Genomic DNA, 13427 nt, shown 5'->3' on the forward strand with positions numbered 1-13427 from the left:
TTCATGATCGCGCGCACACGGGCGTCTATGGAATACATCTATGGAAGCTGTCTTTCAATGTCAGCTTCTTTCTCCGAGCAACCTAGATAAGCCTTATAGTGTCGATAGTGGTTGTATCAACCGGCTAAGAATTGCACTACGCACTACCTGTTCCGGTGGTAAAAAAAACCTCCAAACAGAGAACCCTGATTCCAGAGTGTTATGCGACTCCACGCACCGAAATTTTTCCGGCGATGATCGGCATTATTGTGCCATATTATTGTTTGCTGGGTGTTCGCTGAGACTTTTGTCTGATGGTAATTCGGTGAAGTTTTGCTGGGTTTCGATTATCAAATTTCGATGTGTACAGACGAACCTGCCCAGAGGCCGTATGGCATATGGCCAAGAATTGAGCCACTGGATTCCTGCTCCCATGTCGTAGGAAGCAATTCAGTGGCGTAGCCAGGGGGGGGGGGGGGTTTGGGGGTTAAACCCCCCCCCCCCAAACCAAAATTAATTGGATTGAAAAAAAAATGATGCTGACGAATTTAATTTAATATTCCACAAAATATTTTTGGAAAAATATACTCTGATCACTACATTGAGAACTGTGTTTAAAGCGTCATGAGAACTTTTGGAAAATTATGGGAAGGGGATCTTGTAACTTATCTCTTAGCCAAAATCCCATAGTTGTCAAATTACTTCAATTCACAAATTAGTGCAAATCTTTCCCTAGCACAGACCTCATCTTGACACTCATAAGCATCCTCATTCATCGTATTGGGGGCGGGCATAGCGTAGTTGGTGAATCGATTGCCTTGTACGCAGCTCACCTGGGTTCGAATCCCAACCCCGCACATAGGGTTAGAGATTAGAGGTAATATCTGATCACCACGGTTGTGACCACCTGCCGATTGTAATTGCAATCACTACTCGTTCACGACCTTCGGAACCAATCAATGTTATGACCTCACACGAAACATTGATTGGAAGAGCTACGCTGCTGAGATATTTAAAACTATCGATTCAACACAGGTACTTCCCCCGGAGGAAGAGTATAAGTTTTTGTCCAACTCGATTCTCGAATACCCGACGGGAACAGCCAAAAACGTTCTCCCAACCCTTGGTGGGACGAAGAATTCTCAGACGTGTATGCGGCGAAGGCTGCCGCGTATAAAGCCTTCCGAAACGACGGGTTAGTAGCTAGCTATCGACTGTACGCGATATAAGAAAAGCGAATGAAAAATTTAATGAAAGCCAAGAAACGCAGTTACTGGCGCCGGTTTATCGACGGGTTAACAAGAGAAACATCGAGCACTCTTTGGGGAACGGCCCGAATACGATACGAAACCGAAACAGTACTAACGAGAGCGTGGAATATTCAAACCGCTGGATATTCGATTTCGCCAAGAAGGTTTGTCCGGATTCCGCCCCGGCACAGAAAATCTACCGCGCCGCGTCGCCTTACAATACCGCGAACGAAACACCGTTTTCGATGGTGGAGTTCTCACTTGCTCTCTTATCATGTAACAATAAAGCTCCAGGGCCAGACAGAATCAAATTCAACTTGTTGAAGAATCTACCAGACTCTGCCAAGAGACGCTTGTTGAATTTATTTAATAAGTTTCTTGAGGGTAACATTGTCCCACATGATTGGAGACAAGTGAGTGTCATCGCCATCAAAAAACCAGGAAAACCAGCCTCCGACCACAACTCGTATCGACCGATTTCAATGCTCTGTATCCGGAAGTTATTCGAGAAAATGATCTTGTTTCGCCTCGACAATTGAGTCGAACCAAATGGCTTACTGTCAGATACACAATTTGGATTCCGCAAAGGCCTTGCGTTGCTCTCAACAGAAATTCAAATGGCATATGCTAACAAAGAGCAAATGGCATCAGTAATCTTGGATTTTACGGGGGCTTTCGATTCAGTTTCTATCAACATTCTTTATGAGAAGTTGCACCAGCATGGTCTTTCATCAATTTTAAATAACTTTTTTCTAAACCTGTTGTCTGAAATACAAATGCAGGGCTCATGTCTAAGCCCTCTTCTCTACAATTTTTACGTGAATGACATTGACGAATGTCTCGTCAATTCCTGCACGCTAAAGCAACTTGCAGATGACGGTGTGGTCTCTATTACAGGTCCCAAGGCCGTCGACTTGCAAGGACCACTGTAAAATACCTTGGACAATTTGTCTGCTTGGGCTCTCCAGCTGGGTATCGAGTTCTCTACGGAGAAAACTGAGCTAGTCGTATTTTCAAGGAAGCGTGAACCAGCGAAACTACAGCTTCAGTTAATAGATAAAACTATGTCTCAGGTTTCAACATTCAAATATCTCGGGGTCTGGTTCGACTCTAAAGGTACCTGGGGATGTCACATTAGGTATCTGAAACAGAAGTGCCAACAAGGGATCAACTTTCTACGTACAATAACCGGAACATGGTGGGGTGCCCACCCAGGAGACCTAATCAGGCTGTACCAAACAACGATATTATCAGTGATGGAGTACGGATTTTTCTGCTTTTGCTCAGTTGCTAGCATACATTTCATTAAACTAGAGAGAATCCAGTATCGCTGTTTGCGTATTGCCTTGGGTTGCATGCACTCGACCCATAGTTTAGAAGTGCTGGCGGGCGTCCTTCCACTAAAAAAATCGATTTTGGGACCTCTCGTATCATTCGATGCGATATTTTGAACCCATTGGTGATTGCAAATTTCGAAAGGCTTGTCGAGCTTAATTTTCAGACCCGATTCATGTCCTTGTACTTTGATTACATGGCACAGAACATCAATTCATCTTTGTATAACGTTAACCGCGCTCATCTTTTAGATACTTCTGCTCCAACTGTATTTTTCGACACATCCATGAAGGAAGAGATTTGTGGAATCCCGGATCACATTCGCCCACAAGTGGTCCCAAATATTTTCAATAATATATACCATCAAGTCGACTGCGCCAAAATGTTCTACACTGACGGATCAATTCTCGACGGGTCCACAGGCTTCGGTATCTTGAACGAAAATCTTGCTGCCTCATTCAAACTTCAATGCTTCAATTTACGTTGCAGAATTAGCTGCCATTCAGTATATTCTCGGGATCATTGACACCCTGCCCGGCGGACTCTTTAGCCAAGGTGGGCGCATTAGAAAGCGACACTTACGAAAGACCAATTTGCTTCAATGAATTTTTCAGTATCTCTCGTCAGAGGACGCTCGAAAGTTTGCAAACTTCATGGAGCAATGGGCGTCTGGGACCGTGGCTACATTCTATTATCCCGAAGGTATCAACTAATGCTTGGTTTAAGGGCTTGGATGTGGGCCTTTATTCGTACGATATCAAGGCTCATGTCCAACTATTACTCGTTTGATGCGCATCTCCGTCATATAGGGCTTGCTGACAGTAATCATTGTGTTTGTGAAAACGGCTATCATGACATCGAGCATGTTGTTTGGCTGTGCGCAGAGTACCGTGTTGCCAGGTCCCAACTAATAGATTCCCTTCGGTCCCGAGGTAGATCACCCTATGTGCCAGTCCGGGAAGTCCTGGCAAGCCGTGACCACCCCTACATTTTTCTTATCTACACCTTTTTGAAAACTATTGATGTCCAAGTTTAATACATTTTCCCCTCTCATTCACAGTAGAACCTCGTCAACCTCTCTCTGTATCTACAATATGCCATTGCTTCACGAGTCTACGATGCATACCTTTCTTGATAACCGTCCATCCAGAACATCATGACACATGTCACAAGAACATCATGACAGCATCGGAGTGCCAATAATCATCCAAAATATCGACCCTCCCCTCGCCCCTGCGATTACAGGATGGAAACCACTACAATAAAGTGTGCATATCCCCCACAATCATCAACCAGCTAACGAGAATGTCAATTTTACGAAATTTTACAATATGTATCCCACTTCCTACCTTTTTCCTTTACTAACATAAGAGGGGAGTAAGCCGCCCCTAAATATGGCTTTCTCTTCCCCCACTAACACGTGCGATGTACCTTAAAAATGAATTATCGGCCTCGTTAAGCTACCGTATTTGGGCCTAAATAAACTTATTTATATAAAAGAAATTGGCAAGTTTGGTAAGAAAAAAAAAACGGTCCGGGACTTCTTTCGAGCACCACTATTATTGGAAAAATCGACAAACGTGTCGCCAAACAATCCCGACTAAATTAACATTCCAGTGATTTCCCGTTACTTTCGGTATATGGTTCACACTGCGCACGTTGTAGCGATGGTGCAGCATAGAACATCTAAGAGCAGAATGAATCGTTGTTATCGTTCAATCTCATTTTACTGAACGCAAATTGTTCTATTAGCCAGAAGTCAACCTCCGTACCGCATGATGTTACCTAGCGCACAGTATCATCATCTGATTGCAGAGAGAACTAACACGGCTACTGGCACTAGCACTGGTGCCAGTAGCCGTGTAGCAAGGCAAGTAATAAAACTTACAGGTGCCCTGCTTTGTACACTTGCAAAGGCAAAAATTAATTCTTTCCATCCAGTGTGTGAAATGTGAACAAACAATGAGTGACAATGCAATGCAAGTTTATACCCCGTTGCGGACAAATTGTGTTGCTGTTGACTTCTCGAAATGTCCGATAAGATGATCCATTCGTGAAGTGGAGTAAATGTTGAAGGTGAATGGGAAGCTCAACGTAGCAGAAGTTAATGCTGTTCAATTCCACCATTTAAGTCATGCGGTACTGATTATATTCAAAAACATTAGTCAAGCAGAATCATTTGCTTCGCAGAAAAACTTGAAACACGTTGTCGAATGTAATGACATTTTATACAGCATCCCAACATATATAGATAACTAGTTGATACCCATCGCGCGTTGCTGCGACTTTCAACCGAATAGAAGGAAAACACAATTTGTTCCGAAGCGCCATCTGGAAAGCGGACAATCCCTAACCAATTGTAAACAAACACGCCCCATCACAAATGCCTACTATGTATTAATTTTTATGGCAATCGGCTCAGCCGTCTGGAGTCCATAAATCATATACATACAAACATTGACTTTTATATATAGATTGATTGATAGATACATTACAGTATTAAAATAAAACTACACGACTTGGCACCACGTACTAGTTCCGCTGCTATCAAACAACTCATGTAAAAATACGGAGAGGTGTTGAAGTGTGTTAAAGAGTAACTTCTTCCCAGGACTTCGCAACCGCGTTCATGTGGTGAGTGTGCGTCCGACAAAATCAATTCCCTCTTACTTGACACTCCCAAGCAGAAAACCTAAACAAACTTAAAGACCAAGGTGTTACATATTCTCAACTAACACTGGTCACGTTGAAGACTCCTACGTGCCAATACTGTGATCGCCCGCTACACCACGGAAAACCTTGCGCAGTGGCTACTAAGGAACTTCCACCTGTTACGACCACAGCCGATATACAACCGTCGTTACTAAACTACAACCGGTCGTTAAGCCAACTACTGCAGACCAGGCAGCAACAAACACCAGCTCATCAACGATCGAACCCAGTACCACTAAACCATCTACCATTACCAACAACGAAGTAACAACAATTACACCAAATACCTCCAAATCAACAACCAACACCACCAATAAAGAATCAAATACCGATGAAGAAGAATTTACAACAGCGACCCATAAGAACAAGAAACAAACAAAAACATCTGCCAGTGAGCATCATGAATGACGACATGGACGTGAACGAAAATGCGAGAGAAGACGGACAGAATGACCCCCAAAGTGCGGCAGATAACGCACCTGATATTTCACCACCAATTAAGAGGATCGCAACATGCAGCAACCAGCTGCGTCAACAAGACGCGATGCACACATGAAGGTTAATTTTAATTCTTCCATATTGTAAGAATAATAAAAGACCCACGGCTCAGTTATGCTGACGCATTGAGCCGTGTCAAATAAACAAGAAGAAAAAAAGGTTTCATAGAAGTCTTGTATTGTTATTTGTGCAGTAGCTTAGGTAATTGTCTAGTTGAGACAAGAGTCTTTTGTGAACGAGATCTGTTTTGAATGAGGTTTTTGGCTAAATTGGTGTATCTTGGCATGAAGACTGAATCTCGAAGCAGAAATTGAAAATGTTTCATTAAAGGTGATTTAACTGGAGAAAAAGTAGCACTAAATACAAATATGTATTTGGTAGTGCCTTATAACGCTAGTAACAAGGACAGTGATCTGTCATGGATGTTATGCAGCAACGACAGTGAGATGCGCTTTGCCGAGAACAGGGATCCGAAGCGACGCAAATCCGCGGTGAATGCACCGTACGAGTAGTCGAATCCGCCGTCGGAAGTGCAAACAAACTAGTGATTCACTCGTTTACCCAGTTTACTCAAACATCCTATGCTATGAGTAGTAGCAAGTCGATTGGGCGGCAGCGAAGTCGGACAGCACACATAAGCGAAGAAGCGTAGGCACATTAGGCCGTAGTATTTTGTTTATTAAGCCACATCGCTCTTATACGGGCGCCCGATTTCATTGCCACTAAGTTGGCTTAGAACTAGCCATAGGCCCTATGTTTGAGTAAACCGACCAAATGAGTGGATCGCAGGTTTCCTTGCACATCCGAATGTGAGTTTGCCTTCAGCTCATCTGGCAGATACTCAGCGGCATTGCACCGCCTCGGATCCTTGGCCTTGGCCATGCGGCCAGGCCACACCGAACTAGTGGTTTTGCTGCATAACATCACTAAGCAGAACACTATGTTATGCATATTCGGTTTATTTATACCAAAATACGTCAATTTGACAAAAAACCGCATCAAAAATGAACCTGTTTCACTAGTCTCTAAACTAGGCAATTACCGTACCTTATTAAGGGAACTTGGTCGTATTTAAACTGCCCTATCACCAACGTGATATGTTATTCAATACAGAATATTATGTTATGACATTTATAAGTCACAAAATTTTATGGTTGTCAAATAATTGGGTGTCATATCATATTCAAAGTTATTCGTATTGAGTATACCCATTATATGATGTAATGGCCGTAAGAGGAGATAAGCAACTCCCCCGAAAACGGCATAAGATTAACTTGGGTGCGCCAAACCGCGCGCGTTCTCAGCTTAACACAATGTTTAAAAGTCGACCAATTAATCCTAAATAATTAAACATTCTGCTTTTCGTAGATGTACTTTTATCCATATCCAAGGGACAGTAGAAAGTTGTACATTCGTAGACTACCTGCTGGACGTAAATTCCAGGAAACAATTATATATCAAGTGCTACTAAACATTAACGGTGCTTTTATGTGAAGAATCCTGGTTTTTTTTAGTAACCACTCACGTTTATTGTTCCAATTTCGAATTTTTAGTGCAGACTCTATGTATGTGATATAACAAATTTTAATGTAAAAGTTCTATTAGGAGAGTTGACCTTCGCAACGTATTCAATTATTCAAGGTCCATCTCGGCAAAAAATTTGGATTGATTACATTACAATCGTCCTTCGGTAATACAGAAAATTTTGAACATATATTTTATGTTCTTGAACCTCCTGTTGGAAGCTCTGAATTTAATTTATAGGGACTTGTTTTAGCAGATTGTATCGTTGCATTGTTTTGATAATCAAAGCTTTTACTTACAGGAGTAAATTCTGTGGAAAAAATTCAGCACCGTTATCTCCACCGAATATCTAGGGATTAACTAAACCAACAATCATAACTCGTCCAACAAAACCGTAAACTTATTTCCCACTTCAAATAAAACCGTAATTAGACAATATTTTAGTTGTAGGCAATGAATAAGATGTGAGGTTTGATTGATAATTCTAGCCAAACATTTTAAAAGGTCCTATCTGCAAAATGTAAATATTGAGAAATTTTTTAAAGAAGGTTTTACCAGATTAATTGTAATCCTATTTTGAAAATTGATACTATTTTATTTCGTTTGAATGCGCATATTGCTTCTACTTGTATACCTCACAAAAAATACTGTTCAGTTGTTATACTACACCGAAAGTCAAAAGAATTAAGTGAAATCTAATTTTGTGGCCAGATTGGCCCCATTGTACACTCAAAAAATACCTCACATTCAAATTACGTGAAAAATCCTGCAGATTGATTTTAAGCGTCAACCTCAATGATTCATATGACATCGATGACTATTAAGTGAAAATCCCCTTAAATCAATTAGATCAACACGTACAATTTATGTGATTTTTGCAACAGTCAGAAAAGGTACCTGAATTTCCGATGTGAAAAATTCAAATTTCAAGATGGCGTACAGCATAAGAGCGCAAGCATTGTAGAATATTTCACACATTCGTTTATTAATGTACTTATTCATTTTTTAAGGAAGTATGTTGCACACGCATTCACATCTACAAGTCGACGGTATTGTCCAGCAAGAGCATTCCGGAAAAACCTTGTCCACAATAGAACCACTATTACCGAGAATTGTTAGCAAGGCGCTATCGGATAATGAATGTGGGTATTTTACTAACAGTAGAAAATTATTGGCAATTAATTGGTGATTACACAAAAACCTGCACCAGGATGTATGGTGTATTTAAATTGTAATTTTTGCATTCTGTGATAGCTATTGAACATTTGAAGATTGTTTTAATGATGTCATCTCTCCATAGAAACTGATTAACCAAATACGTTTACGGCCAATTTCTTTCGAAAACCGCTTTTCATCCAAGTGAAGAAATTGGCCTTTAGATAAATCGCTTTATTAGTAAAATTTTCGATATGGGTTTTCCCTATATTTTCAACTTGGATCGGTAAAAGGTACGAAAACGGCAGTGAATGCGTTTTTTCCTTGATCTGGTTTAGAATTACAGATTCGCCATACGCAATCAGCATCAAAAGTTTGAATACTGCTAATCAATAAAAATATATAAGCTTTTGTCTTTTACAAAAATTAAATGTGAGCTTAATATATGTTCTAGATTTTTGTGCCCGCATATGCCCTTTTCAATATAGTCTCTGGATTCTCTACTTTGATTATAAAATAGAATCTGTTTGCCAATCGTAGACTTCCACTACCTGCACCGAGGAAAAAGTACTTAAGAATTTCATAAGTCTCGACTTATGAACCAGTACAATTTTGATTCCATTACACGCTTATGCATTACATAAGCATGTATATGAATTTCATAAGTTCGCCTTATAGAATTCATACACGTGTCTTAAGATTATTATAAAAATGTTATTGTGAAAATGCCATAAGGCCAGACAAGTGACAACATTGTTGGATTTAGTTTTAGTCTGGTGCTCTGCTTCCAATTAGTAGCAAATAAATGTAAGTTATTTTTTGTTTATTGATTATTGTTTCAATTATTTATGTTATTATTTTGCAGCATCTCAATGTAGTGAAATAGCAGAAGTTTCAACCGTAGGTGTTTAGCCAATTTCGAGGAAACATCTAGCATCATAACAAGTGATTTTTTTAACTGGAGCCTTCTAAATATAAGTGTGGTTATGTTTATTTTCATCTAATTTAAGAAAATACATGTGTAGAAATGAATAAAAAATGTTTTCTTATTTATTTTTCCTATCAGGTGCATATATCGCATACACGAATCTCATAATAATTCTCTTTTAAATTTATATCTTAATGCGATGATTAATATAATCATATTCGTATAAAGGTCATAAGAATGTCCAAGGAATTTCATAAGTATTTCTTATGAAATCCGTAAGTGATTTGATGGCCATTTTCCTCGTTAAACCATAAGACAAACTTATAATTTTCATATGAGATACTTGTGGCGCAAAGTCATAAGCGATTCTTATAGATTTCAATAGTTATTTTTCCTCGGTGTGTAATTATACCTACACTCAAAAAAATCATAACGTTCAAATTACGTGAAAAGTCCTGTAGATTGATTTTCGATGCCAATCTCAATGTTTCATATGGCAACGACGAATTTCAAGTGAATATCATCTGAAATCAATTAGGTCAACATGTACAATTTATGTGATTTTTGCAAAAGTCAAACAACCTACGTGAATTTCCGATGTGAAAAATTTAAAACTCAAGATGGCGTAAAGCACACAACAGCAAGTACTGTAGAATATTGAAAGAAATTAAGCGACGTGGCCAGAGCGCTTCCGGATAATTGATTCAGGTAATTTATTAGCAAGAGCAAAATTATTAATGGTTGATTTCACAAAAAAAGTTGCAGAATTTCAACTTCTACCAACTTCAGCAAACTGACAGGAAAACACAAGATATCTTTAGATGATAATATCTCACCAAGAATAATTAGCCTGTGGATAAAAGCATTCATTGGATTTGTTCTGGTACACACTTCGTTCTCCCAGTTGCACCGGAGCAAATAAAACTTCCCGGTCTTACCTATTCCGGAACCGGTTCAAAGTCCTGAATGAATTCCAGTTCAAATGCTAAAGCCAATTCCGGCTCAATCAATTGTTGCATTTGGTATGGAACCCATTCAGGATTCCGAATCGATTTTCGAATGACTAGATTGGGTTGCTCATTTTCACTACGGTTTGCTACAAAAAAAGAGAAGAGAATACACGGACAAATTGCTCACTGTTTGCTACTTACAGCTTCTCCCGGTACTTTTGGGGTCGATTTTTTCACTCTCGTATAACTTTAAAACCAGGTTTAACGCACCGATAAACTTGCTTTAAATGTTAAGCGAGGATGAAGAAATGGGTTCTTAATCGACAAAAGCAATGAGATTTTCAATATTGAAAACAAAAATCTTAAGCGTTTTTTCAAAACGTCATATCTGCAATGAGTTACTCTATTTGCTTACTTTCTCTTTCGATTTTTACGGTGTCACTATAACACTTTTCACTTATTTTACAGTACAGATCGAAAGACGGTGGTTTAAACTAGCACATTATGCAAAGAGTTGAGAAATAAATGTTATAGTGACCGAATTATTAACAGAAGACAAAGTAAACAAAGAGAGTAACTCATTGCAGATATGACGTTTTGAAAAAACGCTCAGGAAATCTGTGAAAAGGTCATAAGGGCAACTGAGAGTCTCCTTGTTTGCTTTTTCTTAACTCAGTCACAAGCACGTTTGCTCCTTAACTCTTATATAACATAATATTTTGATTGTACATGAAAATCAATACAGCGAACTTCTGCATTTCTTTTTTTCTTCTACTTTCCGAATACGTAACGTAAATGCGGTCTAATGCACATCTTGTCTACATTTAAGAGCATTATCATGCTTATAATGTGTACTAGTTGCGCTTTGGCCACGCACTCCAAAAATAGGAGAAAAATGAAAGACGCTAGTTCACTATTTCGATTTTCAACTGCTACTCGACATCGAAGTATTCAGATATATACTGAAACAATAGTGGAATTAAAGATAAAACAGATAACGGCGTAATAATCAGATGAGAAAGTAAATAGACGATCTCATTTGCACTTAGGACCATTTGACATGTTTGTCTAGATATGGTAGAATGTGCCCTTTTTACTATGGACTCTGGAGTATCTACTATGTGTTTACGTTTTCTTTTCGCTATTTACAAACTGAATCAATACTTTCCCTTTAAAAATGCACGCTTCCAGGTTGCTGAAATACGAAGGGACTTCAAAATGGTTTGGTGTGGTACAACTTGAACGGGCATGTAAGAAACAATCCTGGAGCAAGCGGCTGAAGCATAATAGAAAGACGTTGCCGTTAGATCATCCCGGATTAATACAAAATCAGGTACATCGAAACAAGCAATGGATAAATATCTTGAGCAGATAGGCACGCAACAGTAGGAAGATGCATAGGACAACTCGTTTGATTTGATGATGATTGGTGGAAAAAGCTAAGCTGGCGTTGGTACAATTCGTTGATTATTTCTACTATCACTTGATATATCTATCCGCATCACGTAAGTTCTTTCAATGTTACATTTTAAAATTCTAAGGCGTAATCTTTTGCTTTTTATAGAAGTAAGAATTGGATGTTAACGCTATGAATAAAGCCTCTCGAACGTTCGTTTCTACGTCACAACAAGCCGTGCTTCGATTGAAATCCTGTTGGTCTATTTCATGTCTACTCAAATTATTGGCTGGAAATCGTACCCAGCGACTTGGAATGCGCAGTACATATTTACACGTGATGATGTGACGAGCTAAATTTATAAATAAATAGAAAACAAACTACAGATTTTTTTCGAAAACCAGTGAAGTACATGCAATAATGATAGATCTTAAAAACAAGTACAAAATTTAATTTACGAACTTATACTATTTTTTCGATTATGACGATAACGACTAAAAGTTGCTAGTTATTAATCTATTTTAAACATTCATTTAAATTGTCTCGGGTACTGAAGATTGTGTTCTACTGATTTTAATAAGAATATATAATTAAGAGGAAGAAATAATTTTGGATTAAAAGCGATAAGGAGTACAAAGTAAACATATAATCTATTCAAAACATATCACATTTTTCCTTTTATATATTTCATAGGTAAATTTTATCTAAAAATCTTTTAAAAAAATTGGTATCGCGAATTATAGACATTGCCAAATACTAAAGCAATAATTATTTTCCTGGCAGGTAAATGTTATGTGAACTTCCATTGATCACTAGACTGTTCATAAAATAACTTCTAACGAATTACCCTATAAATATCAAGTCCACAGCATATAACATCTAACAGACTTGACACTAACTACCATCTTATTAGCAGGTGATTGTAATCTGAAAATCCTTTGAATGTTATTTGAGAAAACACATAAATTATGCTGGATTATGTATTAGATGCAGATTATATGACAGCCATATAAAAACTACGTGAAATGTAGAGTGGAAAATAATCACATAATCGTAAGCGTAAGCTAGTTTTATATCAAGTATTTTATGAAGACAAAATTTTCCTTTTTTCTTGTAGAATGAAGAAGTAGATGATGACGCTGAGATGGGAAACCCTCAAACCTTGGACGAAAAGGACTTCGAAAAAGTACTTCCGTCGAGTGTCATAATCGGTCGACGTTCGTTGTTCCAATACTACAAGGAGCGCCTTAATCCAAGCCCAGTGGTGAAGAAGTGTACTCACTGGCCGAATATCATGTCCAGCCAACAGCAATGACTCGGATTAGCTGGGACAAGTATATATTTGTTTAGTTCGGCAAGTGATGCATGATTTGCAAAAATAGGTCGTTAACGATACTGTTTTCCCTCAACTCGCCTGTGCTAAATAATCCTGGAAATGATTTGTCGTCGAAATTTCTTCTCTTCTATTGCCTTCAAATACCGTTAGATGTTAATTTTTGAGCCGGAATATAGTAATTTAGTGTAACTGATTAACTTAAGGTTATAAGAAATACAAAATAAAATGTTTCTAATCAATGGACATACACTACTATTCTATTTAAACATATCATATTATTCCTTTTGAATCATCCAATTATGTATACTTTATCAAGAAACCCTTGATTTTGAGGATTGTAGATGCCACCAAATACTTAAATAAT

General features: G+C 38.4%; 1 protein-coding gene and 1 long non-coding RNA gene across 4 annotated transcripts in view; one reads left to right on the plus strand and one right to left on the minus strand.

The window, feature by feature from the left end:
• LOC131683578 (uncharacterized) overlaps positions 1–13427 on the minus strand; it is a 53243-nt gene that overhangs the window by 23110 nt on the left and 16706 nt on the right. The gene's annotated exons all lie outside the window — the stretch shown is intronic.
• On the plus strand, positions 11124–13203 carry LOC131683838 (uncharacterized). The gene is made up of 3 exons (XR_009304580.1): positions 11124–11836; positions 11896–12780; positions 12845–13203. It is a non-coding gene; the product is annotated as an uncharacterized LOC131683838 (long non-coding RNA).

The sequence above is a fragment of the Topomyia yanbarensis genome, chromosome 1, assembly GCF_030247195.1.
Source record: "Topomyia yanbarensis strain Yona2022 chromosome 1, ASM3024719v1, whole genome shotgun sequence".
Taxonomy (NCBI): Eukaryota; Metazoa; Arthropoda; class Insecta; order Diptera; family Culicidae; genus Topomyia; species Topomyia yanbarensis.